The sequence below is a fragment of the Hibiscus syriacus genome, unplaced genomic scaffold (assembly GCF_006381635.1).
Source record: "Hibiscus syriacus cultivar Baekdansim isolate YM2019G1 unplaced genomic scaffold, ASM638163v2 tig00113725_pilon, whole genome shotgun sequence".
In the NCBI taxonomy this organism is placed as follows: domain Eukaryota; kingdom Viridiplantae; phylum Streptophyta; class Magnoliopsida; order Malvales; family Malvaceae; genus Hibiscus; species Hibiscus syriacus.
In genome coordinates, this window is record NW_024063471.1 from 10540765 (window position 1) to 10565776 (window position 25012).

Here is a 25012-nt window from a genome sequence, read left to right on the forward strand (position 1 = left end):
AACATGTTTGTTCATCATTATTGAAATTCAATTTTTTTAGGTGTCAAGCTTTTAAAAGTCAAATATTTGTTTGGAATGCTTTTATTAAGGGGGATCTTTTTGATTTTTCAAATGATTTTATGCAAAAATTTACCACTTACTCTCCATTATTATTTTTAAACTTTAAAGTTGAATTATTTTTGATATAACAAAAAGGGGGGAGAAGTATGGTTTGAAAAATTCAATCTTAAGAACGAGAAAATGGGGAGTTTTAACATTTTCCAAAATATGTATTTTTCATTAAATGTTTCACTAAGGGGGGAGTTTTGCCAAAAATAAATTTTCAAATGTTTTGTTATATCAAAAAGAGGGAGATTATTGAACCATGTTTTATAATATTTTGATATAACAAATTAAGGAAAAATGTTTTTGGACTTGAATTGAATTTGTTCAAAGTTTTAAAAAAATTCAAAGTCCATCAAAACTGAATTTGAGCACAAAACTGATTTTTACGTAGTACCAATATTGTTCTTAGAGTATCGATACTATATGAACAGTACTGATATTGTTCATGTGGTACCGATACCAAGGGTAAGAGAAGAATCGATACTCTTTAGGTAGTATTGATACTACCAGATTGCTCAAAATCTAGAATGCAAAATAGGTACTGATACTACTTTACATAGTATTATCGATACCATGGTCACAATATCGATACCTTCAGACCCAACGACTAATTTTATTTAAATATTACAAACGTAGTACCGATACTCCCTATAGAAGTATCGATACCCTCTGTCTTGGGCATTTTTGTTTTGCAGAGAAAACATCCCCAACGGCTCCAAATCACTCCCAACGGCTACTGCAAACACATTCCAACATATAAATACAAGTTCAAGGTACTTGAAGAATGGTTAGAACACCTATCCAAGCAATCAAACACAAGAGAAGAGTTTTTGATTCTTTATTTCTATTCTTTTGTAAATATTTTGTTTATGTGAGCTTTAATTTGTAAACACCTTACTTTTTAGAGGTTTCTTAGTTTACATCTTTTTGTTTGTGTAAAGGGGTTTTGGTTCTAGCTAAGCCATTGAAATCTAGGGAGTTTGTAAAGGTTATTTCTTTATCCTTAAAAAAGAAAAAAACAAATTAGTGGATTTATTGGAAAATCCTAAGTGATGAGCTTAGGTTTGAGAAAGTCAAACCACTATAAATCCTTGTACAACCATTTTCTATCCCTTTCATTCTCCTTACTACCTAAAATTGTCAAAAAGATAATTCACCCACTCTTGGCAAATTGTTTTGGTTATCAATTGAGCTTCAAGGTAGTGGATGTAGACTTTGGTTGAGAAATCAAACCACTATAAATCATTGTGTAACAATATTATATCCCTTTAATTCTCCTTACTCCCTAAAATTCTAAAAATCCAATTCATCCCCTATTGGTAAACTTTTTTTGTTGTCAATTGAGCTTCAAAAATCCTATAACTATTGATAAAAATAATCAAGACTTTCAACAAAATATTGAATTCTAGATAGAGCCAAGAAGAAGTAAAGGGACAAGGGTAGAAAAGTCCTTTGGATCAAATTTTCTAACCTATATGTTAGAGACTGAACCTCTAACTTATACCAAAGTTGTATGCTTATATGAAAGTAGTTTTTGGAAAGATTCTATCAAGAGTGAAATTGATTCCATCATGCAAAACCATACTTGAGAATTAGTAGATCTTATTAAACCATTAAATTCTAAATGGATTTTAAATGAAAAATGAAAGTAGATGGAAAAATTGATAAGTACAAGGTCATGTTGGTTATAAGAGGTTACCGACAAAAGCAAGGTCTTGATTACTTTGATACGTATTTGCCCGTATCAAGAATAACTTCTATAAGAATGATACTTGCTATTGACGCTTTATGAAATTTATAATTACATCAACTGGATATTAAGGTAACTTTCCTTAATGGAGACCTTGATGAAGAGCTTTACATGGAAAAACCTGAGGGATATGTAACTCCAGGACAAGAAAATAAAGTATGTAGGTTGGTAAAGTCATTATATGGACTTAAACAAGCACCAAAACAATAGCATGAAAAGTTTTGCAGCGTAATGATATCAAATGGATTTCAAATTAATGAGTTGACAAATGCGTGAATGCTAAAATCATTGTTGATGGATACATCATCTTATGCCTATATGTTGACGACATACTCATTGTTGGAAGTAATAATGAAATGATAAAATGAACCAAACACATGTCAAATTCAAAATTTGACATCAAAGATATAGGACTTGCTCACATGATTTTGGGCATCCAAATCAAAAGTTCATATGAAGGTCTTATATTGACTCAGTCACACTATGTAGAGAAGATTTTAGAAAATTTGGCAAGGATGATTTTGGTGTAGCCAGAACTCCAATAGATACAAGTCAACATATATTTAAAAATAAAGGTGAAAGTGTTAACCAAGCGGAATATGCAAGGATAATAGGCAACCTAATGTATCTTATGAGTTGAATTAACCTACATTTCTTTCACTGTAACAATCTTAAGACTAATTCTTTATTCTTTTATTGTAAGTCAACCATACAATAGATAACGAACGAACCAATAGGGAAGTGTGGTCCATGATGATTTTTTTTCAATAGGCAATTCAAAATTAGTGGGGACTGTTTAATTTTACGGTTTTCTTGGTCAAATCTTCATGTGGTGCATTTGTGCATGTCATGGAATGATGGAATTGGTGCCAGGTACCTTCAAATATTAGTTTTTTACTCTTTTAAAAAAATTTAGTTTGCATGGTATAATAAATTACATATAATTTAATTCGTGTCTCTCCTGTACGAGACTTTTTATCTTATTGTTATCTAATAATGAACTATGGATTACCTATCTTTGAATTCAACAAAGAATAAAATTTTTAATATGCAAAATTAGAGAATGGAAAAGTGAAACTTTGGTGCTATAGAACAAGGCATCAAAATTAATGCTATACACATAATTGTGTTAGGCTTTATATTTTTGTTTCAGGTTTTAATTTTATTAAAACATGGCATTTAATAATTTCAAAAAATGGTATTGATTGTGAATTTCTTGTTTCGGGTTTTAGTTTTACTAAATTCCCATAGTTTAAGAGAAATTACTCGTTATGATTAATATGGTACCGAAACAAAATTGTGATTTGTTGTAAACAGAAGATATATTTTAGGATTTCAATTTTAACATCCAAAAGAATTTATTTGATTTATTTTTTATAATTGAAATCATTTGAAAGTAACAACATTGTTTCTAACAAAATCAGATGGTAAAATAAATTGAATTAATGTTCAGTTTATTGTTGGAATACTTATGAATTCTAGTTTCATGGTTTAAATGAAACATTAGATAATCCGATCAATTCACTTAAATCGTGATATGGAATGATTTTTCTATACTTCGAATAAAATTCAATGATATCGATGACTGTGGTTCACAATAAGAAGCATATTAAATTCTATGGATAGAATTTCAAAACATGGCAAAGATGGATGTTACATTTGACCATGTAGAATATGATCATATATGTGCATGATGATCCTCCTATTAATAGAGAGAGGATGTGCTCCATAAGATGACTAAAGAATTATGGATAATATTAGGCCATGAATACAAAGCAAGAGAATTATCTTAAATGAAATGTTAGCGTCATGCTAAGATGTTATGGGTTGTCAAAGAACATGTGGGGGAGTTGTTTTATAAGTTAATTACCTTTTAAATAAGTTGCACCACAAGAAAATGGACAAGATGTCGTATGAATTATGAAAAGGTAGAAAATCTTCCTACAAATACTTGAAAGTGTAGAGGTATCTTTCAAAAGTAATGGCTACAAGTGATTTTAAAGTATACATCTAAATGGCTAAAGTATGTGCCCAAAATGTGCATATATTGTGATAACCAAGCAATAATTGGTAGAGCACATAATGTAATGCCTCATCAACTGAATACCATTAGATAATTGATCTCAAATTAAGAGTTATATTCATTCATTTTGTAAGATCAAAAGATAACATTGCAGATCCGCTAAAAGGGTTAAATTGAGATCAAGTTGATAAAACACCGAAAGGAATGAAACTAAAGCCCATGAATATTTAAGGCACTATGTGAAGGAAAACCCAACTTAGTTGACTGGAAATCCTAAGATATAAGTTCAATGAGACAACCTACTTGCATAGACCTTGTTTGGTCACTGTGGGGGATTACTATCCCAAGTCCATTCCTATAATGAAAATAATGACTAAAATATGGATAAGGTTAAGCAATGTTTTTAATGACCACTATGTGTTTCAATGAGCATAACAACATAAGTCACATATTTGAGAGTGAAATAGAGCCGTTTCAAGGAGACTATTGGGGCATAGTTCTCTAATCTCTTGCAGAACCAAGAGATGTCCACGGCTATATGAACATAACCATGATAACCAAATTCTTGTTAGGGAAACATTTGTGTGAAGTATATCATGCTTACACAAACGGTAGGACATTTCAAGGACATCACGTCTACTAGATAGCAATAAGGAAAAAATATTTTCACAAGGACAGATTCAAAGGGGGACGCCTACATATCCTATGCAAATATCGAACATAGAATCTATCACCATATCGAGTAAATTTAAAATTATCAATTTTATTTATTTGGGTATTGTTGGAAAATTATGAATTAATTGAATAATATTAATGCTCTTTATGATAAATGGTGTCACTTGGTGAAAAGACTTATTAATAATAAGTCATGTCACTTGGTTTAAAGTTGCATCCATTCAATTATACCCATTAGTTTTTCAACTAATCCCTTCATCAAATGGTCTTAACTCCTCCTCAAAAGGTCATAACCTTTTGATTAATTTTCTCTCCTCTATAATAGACTAGTTAAGGTACAAATCTTAGAGACACAAGTTACATCATGCAAGGTAAAAATGTTGGAATAGGAAAACACTTAGAAAATTGCTTCCAATTTCTTTTTTTTTTTGTGATAGAGAAAGACAAGATTGTGTTCGACTGATCACTACGGTTGTGCTTACTGTTTTGATCGTTTGTTGTTGTATATTGGGAGACTGATGTCCAACGTTACTCTCCGAGGAAAGGATAAATCTATCTTAAGGAAACTATTCATAAAGGCCTCAACAAAACTTTTTCTTGTATTTATCTGACTCCGCTCGTCCTCGATTTCATGTCTACATATGAGTAACCAATCTCATTCCTCTATTTTAATTCTTTTTGGAAGTCTACAATCAAATGACATATGTCCTGTCTTATTACAGTTGAAGTATTTTCCTTGGAATTATTGCTTTTTGAAAACACCGAAAAAAGAATTTGGAAGAATTTTGAAGATATGAATGGAAATGACTTGAAAGAAAAATGAATTAAAAGAATTGCAAGTTGTATTGAAATGTGTAACAACTTATCCTTTATATAGGGAGAGGAATTTAGATTGGAAGGTTATGTAATTTCAATGAAAGGGCTTAACCTTTTGATTAAAAGACTTAACCTTTAATTTATGAAAGGGTTTAACCTTACTCATAAAAAGACTTGACTTTAATTTATGAAAGGGTTTAACCTTATTCATAAAAAGACTCAACTTTAATAGTCAAACTAGGATTTCCAATCGTAGGTATAGATATCAAGTAGGTGGTATCCATACTCACATTAAGGTATCAATATTCTTGGATAATATCAATACTAATTTGACATAGTAGAATCTAATATTTTGTCTCAGTATCAATACTAAAGACTTAGTATTTATAACATTCTAATTCTGAATACGTAGTACCTAGAGACCAATGTGTTATATTGGGTCACCGAAACAACCTAACAATTTGTCAACTATTTTAAAACAATAAAATAAAAAAATTTAATATAAAAAATACCATTAAATAATTATACGTAATAAAAATTGTTATAAAAAATATGTGTTTCTACAATACAATCATATGTCAAAATAACCAAAAATTGAATGAGTTACAAACCCTAAAAAACGAATAAAAGTACACTAATATAAAAATGGAGACAATTCGAACGTTAAGCATTACAATCTCAGTGATACACAATTAATCTATCATACTTCAAACAATTTATAAATATGAACACACAACTCAAATGTATACATAGAAGCATGACATCAATATCGGACATTTTAATCATGAGTCATTATACACAATCAAATCACTTGCTTATCGAACTTGTTAGATTGCATAATTGCCCAAATAATCAGGTACCCAAATAGTCCCACATCACTTATGATCACTAGTTAAATAATCTCAGATGTCCGTAGTGTTATCATGATCGTCACCCATGACTACTAATTAAATAATCTCGAGTATCTATAATATTATGTTGAACGTCATTTATGGCCGCTAGTTAGATTAAACTATGAAGGCTACGTGCAAACAAAACATCAAACAATTAATCATAGATATAAAACAATGACATCCTGTAACTCCCCAGACCCGGTCTGTAAGTTAGACCCAAACCTAAGTGGTCACATATCCCATTCAGAGGTATTTTTTTTAAACAACTTATAATACATTAGATATAATACAAAACAAAATATTAATAATACAAATATATCCAAAACGATAGCAAATACATGTCACCAGAAACAACAGAAAGCATGTAAAGATATATGTTCGTACAAAATAAGTAGTTGATCTCCCCTGATGCCAAATCTGCTAGCTTACGGTCTGCTGTTATCTGAAAAGGGGTAAAAACTATAGAATGAGCTAAAAAGCCCAGTGTGCTTCAAACAGCGTATAAAAACATTTTAATAAAATATATATCCCATTAAGAGGTACTTTTTTAAACAACTTATAATACATTAGATATATTACAAAACAAAATATTAATAATACAAATATGTCCAAAACGATAGCAAATACATGTCACCAGATACAACGGAAAGCATGTAAAGATATATGTTCGTACAAAATAAGTAGTTGATCTCCCCTGATGCCAAATCTACTAGCTTACGGTCTGCTATTATCTGAAAAAGGGTAAAAACTATAGAATGAGCTAAAAAGCCCAGTGTGCTTCAAACAGTGTATAGAAACATTTTAATAAAATATTGCAGTAAAATCATTTCATTAAACATGTTTGTTTTATTTAAAATATGAACACTATCCCCATCCGTCACGAACAAAATGTGTAGGTTCCCCATAACCATACACCCCGTCACATCCAGTAAGGCCCTGAGCACGAAGCTGAGGAGCCTGCAACTATTCTTCCTCCAACAATATTCCCCCCCAATGTTAGTAATAAACTAGTATGTATTCAAGTAAAATTGGTGAATAATTCATGTTTTAAAAAAACCATATACCGAAATACAAAAATCAGATATCAGGAAATCAATATTCAGGAATCACGTATCATGTATCATGTCATAACAGTATTATGAGTTATCACCAATCTAAAACAATTCAAACAATATTTTTTTTTAAATAGTAAAATAACACTTTCATGAAACACACCTGTAACAGTTCGAGAAATCAAATAGGGAAGCTTATTACTGGTTTTGTCGATCACACTCTGCTGCAGCACTAGATCCTACGAATTGGAAAAATCCATATTGGAAACCTAATATAAATAATCTAAATATTATTTAAATAATATACGGAAACCTACGGGTAATTCTCGTAGTACGCGGTTCAGGCTGATCTAACGAACGGACAACATCGGACCTAATTGATCCTTGCTCAGGTGAAACACGAGTACCTTCATAAATTTTTTTATTGAATAATTCCTTAACCAAATCTCAATTAAATAATCAAAATATTAAAATATTTAGCCTTTTGGGTTTACAAGCTCGATTCGGGAATTTCGGGTCAGAATTTGGCAAAACAGACTTCAGAGTCAGATTTAGGACGTCGAAAAACATAATGTATGACTTTCCAAAAATTTAAATTCTTGGTCAAAATCAAAGTCAACGGGTTTGACTGACAATTCGGAGACTTTCGGGTTTGAATTTTGTAAAACCGACCCCAAAAATAGATTCAGGACGTCAAAAAAATATCAAGATAGGTATTCTCGGAAAAGGTTAACGGTTGTTTAATGGTCGGTCAAAGCCGGTCTAAGTTCTGGTCAAATGAGGTCAACAAACTATCAACCATATTACAGAAATGGCACCCTTTTTAAAATAATTATTAAAATAGCACCTTTTTGAATTAAATTCCCAAAATAGCACCTTTTTCGAATTAAATTCCCAATATAGCACCTTTTCAAATTAAATTCCCAAAATAGCACCCATTTTGAATTAATTCCCAAAATAACACCCATTTCAAATTAATTCCCAAAATGTCACACGATCAACAGTAAACGGGTCAGGTCGGTCAACGGGTCGGGACGGAACCGGTCAAACCGGTCATTTCAACCATCCCCACACGTCGCCACTGCGCGTGGGGGCACGTGAGGTGTCTTCTGGCTGCGTAAAATTCACGAAAAAATTTCTAAAAATTATTTTGAGCGATTTCGAGTTACTTACAAAGATCGGTTCAAATTTTTGAACGGCGGAGAGCTCGATTTTATCAAATCGGAAAATTTGACCACTTCACCTCCCCACGGGTCGCCGTCGACGGAGACCGAGGATAGCACCGGCGGACTCGGAACGGCACAAGGAACACGATGGTGTGGGAGGTGTCGTAAACAGAGCAATGATCGGTGATGAATTTAAGATTTTCTCGGCGATTGAGCTAAAAAAAAACGTCGAGACTTTGACTGGAAATTCCCGGTGTTTAGCAGCGTTTCGCTTCAATTAATTTAAGGAATTGTTCCTCACTCGATAACTAACACGATGGTGTTTTCAAAACGACGATCGGAAGTCGGACGGCGTCGAAATTGAGGTTCGAAGTTGGGCGTATGGGAGGGGATTTTATGAATTGGTTTCTGTGTCTTCACGTAGAAACCAATTTATTTCCTTTAAATAGAAAGCCTGCCGACACTTTTTGGGTTAATTCAAGGCTTGATCCCTGAATTTTCTTCAACACTAAAACATGCTAAAAATTTTAAAAATTTTCAATTTAGTCCTCAAATTTTCACCAATTTACACAATTAAATAAAAAAATCCAATTTTTCGGGTTGTTACACATCCAAAGTCTTTGCTTGTTTCTAACTTTCTTATCAGAGAATATATTATACTTGAGTATATCTTAGTTAATTAATCTTTATAAAAATATTTTTAAGCTTTACAAACTTCTAATCATTAATAAATCATAAAACATGATTGAAAAATTAATTTTGAAGTATGTTAGCATGTACTATCTTTAAAGAAAAATATGTAATTAATAATTTACAGTTTCAGACCATGTTTCATTTGTTCTATGATAAATTAGATTCAATAAACTTTTAAAATATATAAATTACAATTTTAAATTTAATTCATACAATTTACGGTGAATTTTTGAAGTCACTTTTTAAAACAGCCTGCTACATAGTGTAATCACCCTTTCTATCGCCCCATTATATTTTTATTATTTTTATTACATAAATATATTCTCGAGAAGGAAGAAGTAAGAAAAACCCAAGTACAATGAATAAAACCAATTAAAAAAGTTAAAGTCCATTTAGTAAATGAAGTCCAATTATACTTTCACTACTCAAAGCCCAATACAAATTAGTCTAAACTCGATAACAAAGTAAGAACCGAGCCAAAATCCCAAATACACATTAAAAATTAGAGTTTCCTAATAATTTAATTCACTGTGTAAGAAATTATTAGATGATAACAGTTCATCACGCTATTTATGATCTTAATCAATAATATTTATCCATATTATTTTTTTCGAGGTGAATCTTCACCTATTTTCTATATATTAAAAAAATATTTAATTATTTAATTTTTTTTTATTCTCATTACTGAGAATGCAAATGAAGTGATGAATCGATCAAATCGTGGATATGAAGCAATATAACAAGACCTTTATCGCTACCTGATGACCCTTTCAACGATCATTTACGGGTAGTCTTGGAAGATGATAATTCCATTGACTTTTGGAATGATTCCTGGACAGGTTGTAAATCTCTTAAGATGGATTTCCCAAAAATTTACGCAGTGGTTGTCAACAAATCAGGAAAAGTTGTTGACTTTGGGTACTGTCATTGATGGTAAGTGGAGCTGGAACATTGAGCTTAGGAGATCGTTGTTCGAGTGGGAAAATCAAATTTGGGTCAGCTTCTTGGAAACTATATCCAGTTCTTCTATTCTATCAAAGAACGGTTTGTATCATCCCAAAAGTTTCTGCGAATTGGTCACATCCGCTGGCTCGATGGAGGATAAAATTTGGAAGTTTGTTTGGGCTAAACTCGCTACCCTGAAAGTGGAAGCGTTTGTTTGAAAATTAGTTCACGAGAGAATCCCAACCTTAGTGAAACTCTCAAAGCTTGTGCGTTTATTGTAACGAGGAGACCAAGACTCTTGCATCTGTTTTACCATTGTAAAGTCACTTGGGCAATTTGGTGTAAGTGGTGGTGTCTTTGGAACGTTGCTATTGTTATACCAGGTAGTTTTAGATCTTTTTTTTAGAAGTATGGGGCAATTCTCCCATCAGAGCATATGCAAAACTTGTTTGGAATATGTCGTTGTTTGGTTTTCTTTGGTCTATTTGGCTATACCGAAATGAATGTATCTTTCAAAATAAATTATTCACAGCCGAGCAGATTTATGACATTGCTATCCTAAGGACTGGTCTCTGGTGCAAAAATAAATGGTCGTCTGCCATCAACTAAATAAACGAATTTGTTCGAGTGCCCCATATGGTAAGCAGCATCAAGGTAAAACACAGGTAGCTGGTGTCTGCTAGAATCAGTTTCGTTTGGTTCGGATGGTTATAACTTTAGTTTGTTTCTCCAATTTTCGATTGATGCCTTTGTTCATATCTTTGTCGATTTATGAGCATCGGGGCTGGTTACCGCGCTTGTTGTTGCTCGTATATTTTGTTGGATTACTCATTGGAAGCTAACCCTATAGCGATCAATGTTTTAGTTTCTTAGGGTTGTAGTTTGCTGGAATCAGTTCAAAAGTTTTGTTGGGGTTGGGACATAAGAGTGTGTGTTCATCGCCAGTTCTGATGGGGCTGCTGGTCATGATATGATATCGAGTGTAGATGTAGTGTTGGTTTCTGCTCAAAATTGAATCGGTGTATCCTGTCTATACAGCTGTCATTTGCTTGAATATGTGTTGTCGCTTTCTATTAAGGTTGATGCATGCCTTAGCGTTTTCGAAGCCTCACATATTGTTTTGTTTGGTTTGATGAATGTGATGTTTGGTTTGTGGTTCAATCATTATTGTCGCTGTTTGAGGTTCGAGTTCCATACATCGATGGAAAATCCTCATGATTGTGTGTTCTTTGGTATTTTACGTTTTGGGTGACAATGTCTGTTATCATGGTTGTAATGATGGTGTAATAGTTTTGTGCAGCAAATTTTGTTTTTGACAAACATCATTTGGCTGTTATTGTTGTAATTTGACACTGGTCTGGGTACTCTTTTTCCTTCAAATAGGTCTAAGGAGATTAACGGTTGTTTAATGGACGGTTAAAGTCGGTCAAAGTTCTGGTCAATGTTCTGGTCAAAGGAGGTCAACAAACTGTCATCCATTTTACAGAAATGAAACCCTTTTTAAAATAATTACTAAAATAGCATCTTTTTGAATTAAATTCCCAAAATAGCACCTCCCCACGAGTCGAATTAATTCCCAAAATGTCACTCGGTCAACGGGTCAGGTCGGGTCAACGGGTCAGGTCGGTCAACAGGTCGGGTCGGAACCAATTAAACCGGTCAAACCAGTTAAAAACCGGTTAAACCGGTTATTTCAACCTTCCCCACGTGCCGCCACTACGCGTGGGGACGTGTGAGGTGTCTTCTGGCTGCGTAAAATTCACGGAAAAATTTCTAAAAATTATTTTGAGCGATTTCGAGATACTTACAAAGATCGGTTCAAATTTTTGAACGGCGGAGAGCTCGATTTCATCAAATCAGAAACTTTGACCGCTTCACCTCCCCACGAGCCACCGTCTACGGAGACCGAGGATAGCACCGACGGACTCGGAACGGTACAAGGAACACGATGGTGCGGGAGGTGTCGTAAACGAAGCAACGATCGGTGATGAATTTAAGATTTTCTCGATGATTGAGCTAAAAAAAACGTCGAGACTTTGACTGGAAATTCCTGGCGTTTGGCGACGTTTTGCTTCAATTAATTTAAGGGAAATGTTCCTCACTCGATAACGAACACGATGGTGTTTTCAAAACGACGATCAAAAGTCAGACGACGTTAGAATTGAGGTTGGAAGTTGGGCGTATGGGAGGGGATTTTATGAATTGGTTTCTGTGTTTTCACGCAGAAACCAATTCATTTCCTTTAAAGAGAAAGCATGCCGACACTTTTTGGGTTAATTCAGGGCTTGGTCCTTGAATTTTCTTCAACTCTAAAACAGGCTACAAATTTTAAAAACTTTCAATTTAGTCCTCAAATTTTCACCAATTTACACAATTAAATTAAAAAAAATTCCAATTTTTTGGGTTGTTACAATTCTCCCCCTCTACAAGAAATTTCGTCCTCGAAATTTACCTTATGAAAATATATGAGGAAATTGAACCTCCATTGATTCCAACATCTCCCAAGTAGCTTCTGAGGGGCTACGATTACTCCATTGAACTTTGACCAATGGAATACGCCTATTCCGAAGAACTCGTTCATCCCTCTCTAAAACCTGAACAGGCTCCTCCTCATATGACAAATCAGGTCTCAACTCTACCTCGTCAACCTGAATGATGTGATCCTGGTCTGGACGATATCGCATCAACATAGACACATGAAAAACATCATGAATACGACTGAGCTGGGGAGGCAACTCAAGCTGATAAGCAACAGGTCCAACTTTCTTCAAAATACGATACGGCCCAATAAATCGCGGACTCAGTTTACCCTTACGTCCAAATCTCAATACTTTCTTCCATGGAGATATCTTGAGAAAAACCTAATCTCCAACCTCAAACTCAATATCCTTACATCGGTTATCTGCGTATGATTTTTGCCTATCATATGCCTCTTTTAAGCGACCACGGATCAATCTGACAGTATCTTCAGTCTCTCGTATCAAGTCTGGACGCAAAGTTTTTCTATCATGCAACTTTGTCCAACATATAGGAGTACGACATCTACGTCCATACAGAGCCTCGTACGGTGCCATACGAATACTTGCCTGGTAACTGTTATTGTAAGCAAACTCAGCTAAGGGCAAGAAATCTTCCCAACTACTACGAAAATCAATTACATAACCCCGTAACATATCCTCCAACACCTGAATTACTCGCTCTGACTGTCCATCAGTCTGAGGATGAAAAGATATACTGAAATTCAAACGGGTACCCAAAGCCTCGTGCAAAGCCTTCCAGAACCTAGAAGTGAACCTCGGATCTCGATCAGATATGATAGACAACGAAACACCATGAAGTTTAACGATCTCAGAAATGTACAACTTAGCCAGTTTGCCAAGGGAATAATTAATCCGGATAGGGATAAAGTGCGCTGATTTAGTGAGATGATCAACAATCACCCAAATAGAATCCTTTTTTGAAGGAGACAAAGGAAGACAGTAACGAATTCCATCGTAATGTTCTTCCATTTCCACATAGGAATCTTAATTGATTGTAATAATCCAGATGGATGCTGGTGCTCTGCTTTAACCTGCTGACAAGTAAAACACCTCGCCACAAATTCTGAAATATTTTTCTTCATACCGGTCCAAAAGTAGCGTTCTTTGAGATTATTATACATTTTGTCCCCGCCAGGATGCATAGCATAAGGACTACTATGAGCCTCCTGAAGAGTAACCCATCTCAACTCATCATCTTTAGGGATGCAGTAACGACTGTGAAAACACAAAATACCATCCTTATCCACAGTATACTCTGAACTCGATCCTTGTTTAACTTGCTCAATAATGGAAAGCAATGAGTTATCCAGAATTTGTTTGGTCTTAATCTCCTATGCCAAAGTATGCTTAACCTGCAACTCTGCTAGCAGACTATTATCATCAAATAAACTCAAGTTGGCGAATAAGGCTCTGAGATCTGATATCGCCTTACGGATCAAGGCGTCTACCACTACATTAGCCTTCCCTAATGATATTCTATCTCCAAATCATAGTCCTTTAGAAGCTCCAACCAGCGACGTTGTCTCAAGTTCAATTCTTTTTGAGTAAGCAGATATTTCAGACTCTTATGATCAGTATAAAAATAACACTTTTCTCCTTATAGGTAGTGTCTCCAGATCTTTAAAGCAAAAACTACGGCAACTAACTCCAGATCGTGAATAGGATAGTTACGCTCATGCAGCTTTAATTGACGCGAAGCATAAGCGACAACCTTCCTATCTTGCATCAAAACACAGCCTAATCCAGAGTGAAAAGCATCACTGTAGACAGAAAAATCCTTCCCAGATTCAGGCTGAATCAGTACTGGGGCTTGAGTTAGAACAGTCTTAAGTTTCTCAAAGCTAGCTTGTTGGTTCTCAGACCAGACAAAGGGAACATCTTTCCTCAATAGTTTCGTTAAAGGAGCTGCAATAAGGAGAACCCCTCAACGAAACGACGGTAGTAACCAGCTAAGCCCAAGAAACTACGAATCTCATAAACGTTCCTGGTTTGCTTCAAAATCAGAATAGCCTCCATTTTGCTTGGATCCACCCGAATACCATATGCAGAAATGATATGTCCAAGAAAAGTCACTTCGCTGAGACAAAACTCACACTTGCTCAACTTATCGTATAACTTATTCTCCCTTAAAGTCTGTAGAACAATCCTTAAATGCTCCTCATGTTCTGCTTCACTTCTAGAATACACCAGTATGTCATCGATGAACACAACTACAAACTGGTCCAAATAAGGTCGAAACACCCTATGCATCAGATCCATAAAAGCAGCAGGGGCATTTGTTAACCCGAACGACATCACTAAAAACTCATAATGCCCATACCGAGTTCAAAAAGCAGTCTTCGGAATATCCAAATCTTTCACTTTGAGTTGATAATACCCAGACCTCAAGTCTATTTTTGAGAAGATAGAAGCCCCTCGAAATTGGTCAAATAGATCATCGATTCTAGGCAAAGGATATTTGTTTTTAACCGTGAGCTTGTTCAGTTTCCTATAATTGATACAAAGTCTCAATGTCCCATCTTTCTTCTTAACAAAGAGAACTGGGGCTCCCCACGGTGATACACTGGGTCGGATAAATCCCTTGTCCAACAACTCCTGGAGTTGGACTTTACGTTCTTTAAGCTCCTTTGGGGCCATACGAAAAGAAGCCATTGAAACTGGAGTGAAACCACAATAGATTTCAATCTCAAACTCAACTTCTCTATCCGGACGTAATACAGGCAACTTCTCGGGAAAAACATCGAAAAATTCCTTGACAATCCGGATACCTTCAATATCAGACTGAGAACTCCTAGTATCCAATATATAAGCAAGAAACGCCTCGGAACCTTTCCTGATCATCTTCTCAGCTACCAAAGCAGACACAACATTCGTCAGAAATCCGCGGCGTTCCCCAATCATTATAATCTTTTGCTTATTCGGGGTCTTCAGAATAGCTCTCTTAGTCTCAAAATCAATATTTACTCGATGTTTGTCCAACCAATCTACGTCGAGAATCAAATCAAACTCTTCCAAAGGTAACTCCATCAGGTCAGCCAGAAAAATCTCCCATTGATCTCTATAGGACATTTTCTAAAAATACGATCCAACACAATGGACTTGCCTAAGGGACTTTGAACTATCACCGAATGCTCATTATTCTAAACAGGAATATTTAGACCCTCAGAAACATAATGCGATACATAAGAATTGGTAGAGCCACTATCAAACAATGCAAAGTATGGAACTAAATGAATAGTAACAGTACCTGCAGTCACATTAGGCCCATCACGATCTTGTCAAAGTCTGGCAGTGTAAACCAATGCAGGCTGTCTGGCATCAGATCTGTCTGGACCCCTACTCTGAGATGCTTGGCCTCTACTAGCTGATCCTGGTACTCTGCCCTGACTATAACTCACTGCTGGAGTCTGAACAGTACTCTGAGTACGAACGGGAGTACGAGCTGGTGTCTGAACAGAACGAAGTATCTCTGGATAATCCTTCAAATGATGGTCACCAGACCCACATTTATAACAAGTGCCCAATTTTATCATGCATTCCCCAAAATGATGTTTCCCACAGTAATCGCATGTTGGCAATGTTTGCAACCCAAAAAAACCACCATGTCTAGAAGATTGAACAGCTGAAGAACCAGATGCAACAGGTCTGACACTCTTACCACCTCTCTGAAAGGACTCACCCCTACCTCTCTTGCTAGGGTGTGTTGAAGAATCAACAGAACCAGAAGGCCTCCTGAATTGGGTTTGAGCTCGATCACTATCTCTCTTGTGCTCCATACCCAGTCGCTCTATTTCCTCAGCAGTCTTGGCTATCTCAACCAAAGCATCAAAATTCCTCTCTCTGTAGGTAGCAACTCGACTCCTGATCTCATACCTGAGTCCATTCTCAAAACTCAAGCATCGATCTGTCTCCGTGTCAACAAGTCCAGGAGCATAACGGCTCAATCGGATGAACTCCACCTCGTAATCCATAACAGACATATTACCCTGCTCCAGATTCTGAAACTCCTGGCATCGCTCCTGCAGATATCTCTCTCCGATGTAGCGACTCCGGAAGCGTGTCTTTAAAAGATCCCATGTTAATTGGTTCCTCGAAATACTACCAGAAATGGATTGCCACCATCTTAAGCTTTCTTTCTTCAACATAGTTAGGACCCCCTTTAACTTTTGCTTAGGTCTGAGGTCCATCTCATCTATAATCCTCTCTGTGTCCTCCAGCCAATACTCAGCGTCTGTCAGAGGTCCACCAGTAATACCCTCGAATAGAACTACACCAGCAGTAACTAGAGAATTTGAAATCTCCACTGCAGTCATGTTACTAAGGGCTCTAGCAGCTCTCTGAAACATGCGGAAGATAGCTCTGTTAATGGCATCTTCATTCATCTCAGTATCCTCATCTTCAGTGATAGGAGATTCTCTCACAGGAGTAAACTGATCATCAAGAGAAATAGTCGGATCTATTTGCAGAACAGGAGGATCACGTGGTGACATCGGATCATTTGTCGTAACAGAAGGTCGAGTGACTCGCCCTCTACCACGTCCACGTCCTGTCCTACGACCTCTAGCAGCATTCATCGTTGGATCTATAAGGTTCTACAGAAAGAATTTGAAACATATGTCAGATTAGCATCAGGGATCTCGAGAACAATTTAAATTATAACATAAGGTGACTTTTTTTCCTTTAAAAAAAACATTTCTTAAAAATCCAAAGTTTAGGACCCATATACAGTCCGAGTGTTTAAAATCGAAAGCTCTGATACCACCAAATATAACCCCCCAGACCCGGTCTGTAAGTTAGACCCAAACCTAAGTGGTCACATATCCCATTCAGAGGTATTTTTAAACAACTTATAATACATTAGATATAATACAAAACAAAATATTAATAATACAAATATATCCAAAACGATAGAAAATACATGTCACCAGATATAATGGAAAGCATGTAAAGATATATGTTCTTACAAAATAAGTAGTTGATCTCCCCTGATGCCAAATCTGCTAGCTTACGGTCTGCTGTTATCTTAAAAAGGGTAAAAACTATAGAATGAGCTAAAAAGCCCAGTGTGATTCAAACAGTGTATAAAAACTATATGAACACTACCCCCCATCTGTCACGAACAAAATGTGTAAGTTCCCCAGAACCATACACCCCCTCACGTCCAGTAAGGCCCTGAGCACGAAGCCGAGGAGCCTGCAAGTATTCTTCCTCCAATAATTTCCCCCCCCCAATGTCAGTAATAAACAAGTATGTATTCACGTAAAATTGGTGAATAATTCATGTTTTAAAAAAAACCATATACCGAAATGCAGAAATCAGATATCAGAAAATCAATATTCAGGAATCACCTATCATGTATCATGTCATAACATTATTATGAATTATCACCAATCTAAAATAATTCAAACAATATTTTTTAAAACAGTAAAATAACACTGTCATGAAACACACCTGTAACAGTTCGAGAAATCAAATAGGGAAGTTTATTACTGGTTTTGTCGATCACGCTCTGCTACAGCGCTATATCCTATGAATTGGAAAAATCCATATTGGAAACCTAATATAAATAATCTAAATATTATTTAAATAATATACATAAACCTATGGGTAATTCTCGTAGTACGCGGTTCAGGCTGATCTAACGCACGAACAACATCAGACCTAATTGATCCTTGCTCAGGTGAAACACGAGTACCTTCATAAAATATTTTTATTGAATAAATTCCTTAACCAAATCTCAATTAAATAATCAAAATATTAAAATATTAAGCCTTTTGGGTTTACGAGCTCGATTCGGGAATTTCGGGTCAGAATTTGGCAAAACAGACTTCGGAATCAGATTCAGGATGTCGAAAAACATAAAGTATGACTTTCCGAAAATTTGAATTCTTGGTCAAAATCAAAGTCAACAGGTTTGACTGACGATTCCGAGATTTTCTGGTTTGAATTTTGTGAAACCGACCCCAAAAACAGATTCGGGACGTCAAAAAAATATCAGGATAGGTTTTCTCGGAAAAGATTAATGGTTGTTTAATGGCCGGTCAAAGCCGGTCAATGTTCTGGTCAAAGGAGGTCAACAAACTGTCAACTATTTTACAGAAATGAAACCCTTTTTAAAATAATTACTAAAATAGTACCTTTCCGAATTAAATTCCCAAAATAGCACCTTTTTGAATTAAATTCCCAAAATAGCACCCATCTTGAATTAATTCCCAAAATAGCACCCATTTCGAATTAATTCCCAAAATGTCACCCGATCAACGGTCAACGGGTCGGGTCGGGTCAACGAGTAGGGTCGGTCAATGGGTCGGGTTAAACCGGTCATTTCAACCTTCCCCATGCGCAGTGGCGGCGCGTGAGGTGTCTTCTGGCTCTGTAAAATTTACGAAAAAATTTCTAAAAATTATTTTGAGCGATTTCGAGATATTTACAAAGATCAGTTCAAATTTTTGAACGGCGGAGAGCTCGATTTCATCAAATCAGAAACTTTGACCGCTTCACCTCCCCACGCGCCGCCGTCGACGGAGACCGAGGATAGCACTGGCGAACTCGAAACGGCACAAGGAACACGATGGTGCGGGAGGTGTCGCAAACGGAGCAACGATCGGTGATGAATTTAAGATTTTCTTGGCGATTGAGCTAAAAAAAACTTTGAGACTTTGACTGGAAATTCCCGGCGTTTGGCAGCGTTTCGCTTCAATTAATTTAAGGGAATTGTTCCTCACTCGATAACGAACACGATGATGTTTTCAAAACGATGATCGGAAGTCGGACGTCGTCGAAATTGAGGTTGGAAGTTGGGTGTATGGGAGGGGATTTTATGAATTGGTTTCTGTGTTTTCACGCAGAAACCAATTCATTTCCTTTAAAGAGAAAGCCTGTCGACACTTTTTGGGTTAATTCAGGGCTTGGTCCCTGAATTTTCTTCAACTCTAAAACAGGCTACATATTTTAAAAAATTTCAATTTAGGCCTCAAATTTTGACCAATTTACACAATTAAATTAAAAAAATATCCAATTTTTCGGGTTGTTACACATCCAAAGTCTTTGCTTGTTTCTAAATTTCTTATCAGAGAATATATTATACTTGAGTATATCTTAGTTAATTAATCTTTATAAAAATATTTTTAAGCTTTACAAACTTCTAATCATTAATAAATCATAAAACATGATTGAAAAATTAATTTTGAAGTATGTTAGCATGTACTATCTTTAAAGAAAAATATGTAATTAATAATTTACAGTTTCAGACCATGTTTCATTTGTTCTATGATAAATTAGATTCAATAAACTTTTAAAATATATAAATTACAATTTTAAATTTAATTCATACAATTTACGGTGAATTTTTGAAGTCACTTTTTAAAACAGCCTGCTACATAGTGTAATCACCCTTTCTATCGCCCCATTATATTTTTATTATTTTTATTACATAAATATATTCTCGAGAAGGAAGAAGTAAGAAAAACCCAAGTCCAATGAATAAAACCAATTAAAAAAGTTAAAGTCCATTTAGTAAATGAAGTCCAATTATACTTTCACTACTCAAAGCCCAATACAAATTAGTCTAAACTCGATAACAAAGTAAGAACCGAGCCAAAATCCCAAATACACATTAAAAATTAGAGTTTCCTAATAATTTAATTCACTGTGTAAGAAATTATTAGATGATAACAGTTCATCACGCTATTTATGATCTTAATCAATAATATTTATCCATATTATTTTTTTCGAGGTGAATCTTCACCTATTTTCTATATATTAAAAAAATATTTAATTATTTAATTTTTTTTATTCTCATTACTGAGAATGCAAATGAAGTGATGAGTCGATCAAATCGTGGATATGAAGCAATATAACAAGACCTTTATCGCTACCTGATGACCCTTTCAACGATCATTTACGGGAAGTCTTGGAAGATGATAATTCCATTGACTTTTGGAATGATTCCTGGACAGGTTGTAAATCTCTTAAGATGGATTTCCCAAGAATTTATGCAGTGGTCGTCAACAAATCAGGAAAAGTTGCTGACTTTGGGTACTGTCATTGATGGTAAGTGGAGCTGGAACATTGAGCTTAGGAGATCGTTGTTTGAGTGGGAAAATCAAATTTGGGTCAGCTTCTTGGAAAATATATCCAGTTCTTCTATTCTATCAAAGAACGGTTTGTATCATCCCAAAAGTTTCTGCGAATTGGTCACATCCACTGGCTCGATGGAGGATAAAATTTGGAAGTTTGTTTGGGCTAAACTCGCTCCCCCGAAAGTGGAAGCGTTTATTTGAAAAATTAGTTCACGAGAGAATCCCAACCTTAGTAAAACTCTCAAAGCTTGTGCGTTTATTGTAACGAGGAGGCCGAGACTCTTGCATCTGTTTTGCCATTGTAAAGTCACTTGGACAATTTGGTGTAAGTGGTGGTGTCTTTGGAACGCTGCTATTGTTATGCCAGGTAGTTTTAGATCTTTCTTTTAGAAGTATGGGGCAATTCTCCCATCAGAGCATATGCAAAACTCGTTTGGATTATGTCGTTGTTTGGTTTTCTTTGGTCTATTTGGCTATGCCGAAATGAACGTATCTTTCAAAATAAATTATTCACAACCGAGCAGATTTATGACATTGCTATCCTAAGGACTGGTCTCTGGTGCAAAAATAAATGGTCGTCTGCCATCAGCTCAATAAACGAATTTGTTCGAGTGCCGCATATGGTAAGCAGCATCAAGGTAAAACACAGGTAGCTGGTGTCTGCTGTAATCGGTTTCGGTTGGTTCGGATGGTTATAACTTTAGTTTGTTTCTCCAATTTTCGATTGATGCCTTTGTTCATATATTTGTCAATTTATGAGCATCGGGGCTGGTTGCCGCGCTTGTTGTTGCTCGTATGATTTGCTGGATTACGCATTGGAAGCTAACCCTCTAGCGATCAACGTTTTAGTTTCTTAGGGTTGTAGTTTGCTGGAATCAGTTCAAAAGTTTTGTTGGGGTTGGGACATAAGAGTGTGTGTTCATCGCCAGTTCTGATGGGGCTGCTGGTCATGATATGATATTGAGTGCAGATGTAGTGTTGGTTTCTGCTCAAAATTGAATCGGTGTATCCTGTCTATACAGTTGTCATTTGCTTGAATATGTGTTGTCGCTTTCTATTAAGGTTGATGCATGACTTAGCGTTTTCGAAGCCTCACATATTGTTTTGTTTGGTTTGATGAATGTGCTGTTTGGTTTGTGGTTCAATCATTGTTGTCGCTGTTTGAGGTTCGAGTTCCATACATCGATGGAAAATCCTCATGACTTTGTGTTCTCTGGTTTTTTACGTTTTGGGTGACAATGCCTGTTATCATGGTTGTAATGATGGTGTAATAGTTTTGTGCAGCAAATTTTGTTTTTGAGAAACATCATTTGGCTGTTATTGTTGTAAATTGACACTGGTATGGCTACTCTTTTTCCTTCAAATAGGTCTAAGGAGATTAACGGTTGTTTAATGGACGGTCAAAGTTGGTCAAAGGAGGTCAACAAATTGTCAACCATTTTACAGAATGGCACCCTTTTTTAAATAATTACTAAAATAGCATATTTTCGAATTAAATTCCTAATATAACACCTTTTCGAATTAAATTTCCAAAATAGCACCCATTTCGATTTAATTCCCAAAATATCACCCAGTCAATGGTAAACGGTCAACGGGTCGGGTAAAATTTATGGCGGGGGGGCGCATGAGGTGTCTTCTGGCTGGGTAAAATTCACGGAAAAATTTCTAAAAATTATTTTGAGCGATTTCGAAATACTTACAAAGATCGGTTCAGATTCTTGAACGGTGGAGAGCTCGATTTCATCAAATTGGAAACTTTGACCGCTTAACCTCCCCACGCGCCGCCGTCGACAGAGACCGAGGATAGCACCAGCGGACTCGGAACGGCACAAGGAACACGATGGTGCGGGAGGTGTCGTAAACGGAGCAACGATCAGTGATAAATTTAAGATTTTCTCGGTGATTGAGCTAAAAAAAGCGTCGAGACTTTGACTAGAAATTCCCAGTGTTTGGCAGCGTTTCGCTTCAATTAATTTAATGGAATTGTTCCTCACTCGATAACGAGCACGATGGTGTTTTCAAAACGACGATCGGAAGTCGGACGACGTCGGAATTGAGGTTGGAAGTTGGGCGTATGGGAGGGGATTTTATGAATTGGTTTATGTGTTTTCACGCAGAAACCAATTCATTTCCTTTAAAGAGAAATCCTGCCGACACTTTTTGGGTTAATTCAGGGCTTGGTCCTTGAATTTTCTTCAACTCTAAAATAGGCTACAAATTTTAAAAACTTTAAATTTAGTCCTATAATTTTCACCAATATACACAATTAAATAAAAAAAATTCTAATTTTTCGGGTTGTTACAATTCTCCCCCTCTACAAGAAATTTCGTCCTCGAAATTTACCTTATGAAAATAGATGAGAGATTGAACCTCCATTGATTCCAACGTCTCCCAAGTAGCTTCTGAGGGGCTACGATTACTCCATTGAACTTTGACCATTGGAATACGCCTATTCCAAAGAACTCGTTCATCCCTCTCTAAAACCTGAACTGGCTCCTCCTCATATGACAAATCAGGTCTCAACTCTACCTCGTTAACCTGAATGATGTGATCCTGGTCTGGACGATATCGCCTCAACATAGACACATGAAAAACATCATGAATACGACTGAGCTAGGGAGGCAACTCAAGCTGATAAGAAACAGGTCCAACTTTCTTCAAAATATGATACGGCCCAATAAATCGCGGACTCAGTTTACCCTTATATCCAAATCTCAATACCTTCTTCCATGGAGATATCTTGAGAAAAACCTGATCTCCAACCTCAAACTTAATATCCTTACATCAGTTATCTGTGTATGATTTCTGCCTATCAAATGCCTCTTTTAAGCGACCACGGATCAATCTGACAGTATCTTCAGTCTCTCGAATCAAGTCTGGACCCAAAGTTTTTCTATCATGCAACTCTGTCCAACATATAGGAGTACGACATCTACGTCCATACAGAGCCTCGTACGGTGCCATGCGAATACTTTCCTGGTAACTATTATTGTAAGCAAACTCAGCTAATGGCAAGAAATCTTCCCAACTACTATGAAAATCAATCACACAACCCCGTAACATATCCTCCAACACCTGAATTACTCGCTCTGACTGTCCATCAGTCTGAGGATGAAAAGATGTACTGAAATTCAAACGGGTACCAAAAGCCTCATGCAAAGCCTTTCAGAACTTGGAAGTGAACCTCGGATCTCGATCAGATATGATAGACAACAGAACACCATGAAGTCTAACGATCTCAGAAATGTACAACTTAGCCAGTTTGCCCAAGGAATAATTAATCCAGATAGAGATAAAGTGTGCTGATTTAGTGAGTCGATCAAGAATCACCCAAATAGAATCCTTTTTAGAAGGAGACAAAGGAAGACCAGTAACGTAGTCCATCGTAATGCACTCCCATTTCCACTCAGGAATCTTAATTGATTGTAACAATCCAGATGGATGCTGGTGCTCTGCTTTAACATGTTGACAAGTCAAACACCTCGCCACAAAATCTGAAATATTTTTCTTCATACCAGTCCAAAAGTAGCGTTCTTTGAGATTATTGTACATTTTGTCCCCGCCAGGATGCATATCATAAGGACTACTATGAGCCTCCTGCATAATAACCCGTCTCAACTTATTATCTTTAGGGACGTAGTAACGACCGTGAAAACACAAAATACCATCCTAATCCACAGTATACTCTAAACTCGATCCTTGTTTAACTTGCTCAATAATGTAAAGCAATGAGCTATCCAGAATTGGTTTGGTCTTAATCTCCTCGGCCAAAGTAGGCTTAACCTGCAACTCTGCTAACATACTATTATCATCAAATAAACTCAAGTTGGCAAATAAGGCTCTGAGATCTGATATCCCCTTACGGCTCAAGGCGTCTGCCACTACATTTGCCTTCCCTGGATGATATTCTATCTCCAAATCATTGTCCTTTAGAAGCTCCAACCAGCAAAGCTGTCTCAAATTCAATTCTTTCTGAGTAAGCAGATATTTTAGACTCATATGATCAGTATAAATATAACACTTTTCTCCGTATAGGTAGTGTCTCTAGATCTTTAAAGCAAAAACTACGGTAGCTAACTCCAGATTGTGAATAGGATAGTTACGCTCATGCGGCTTTAGTTGACGCGAATCATAAGCGACAACCTTCCTATCTTGCATCAAAACACAGCCTAATCCAGAGTGAGAAGCATCACTGTAGACAGAAAGATCCTTCCCAGATTCAGGCTGAATCAGTACTGGGGCTTGAGTTAGAACAGTCTTCAGTTTCTTAAAG

At 36.1% G+C, this 25012-nt stretch overlaps 1 long non-coding RNA gene across 1 annotated transcript; it reads left to right on the top strand.

The window, feature by feature from the left end:
• Positions 1-1986: 1986 nt before the first annotated feature.
• On the top strand, positions 1987-24789 carry LOC120187753. Its single transcript, XR_005522329.1, has 3 exons — positions 1987-2073; positions 24032-24038; positions 24779-24789. It is a non-coding gene; the product is annotated as an uncharacterized LOC120187753 (long non-coding RNA).
• Positions 24790-25012: the final 223 nt, after the last annotated feature.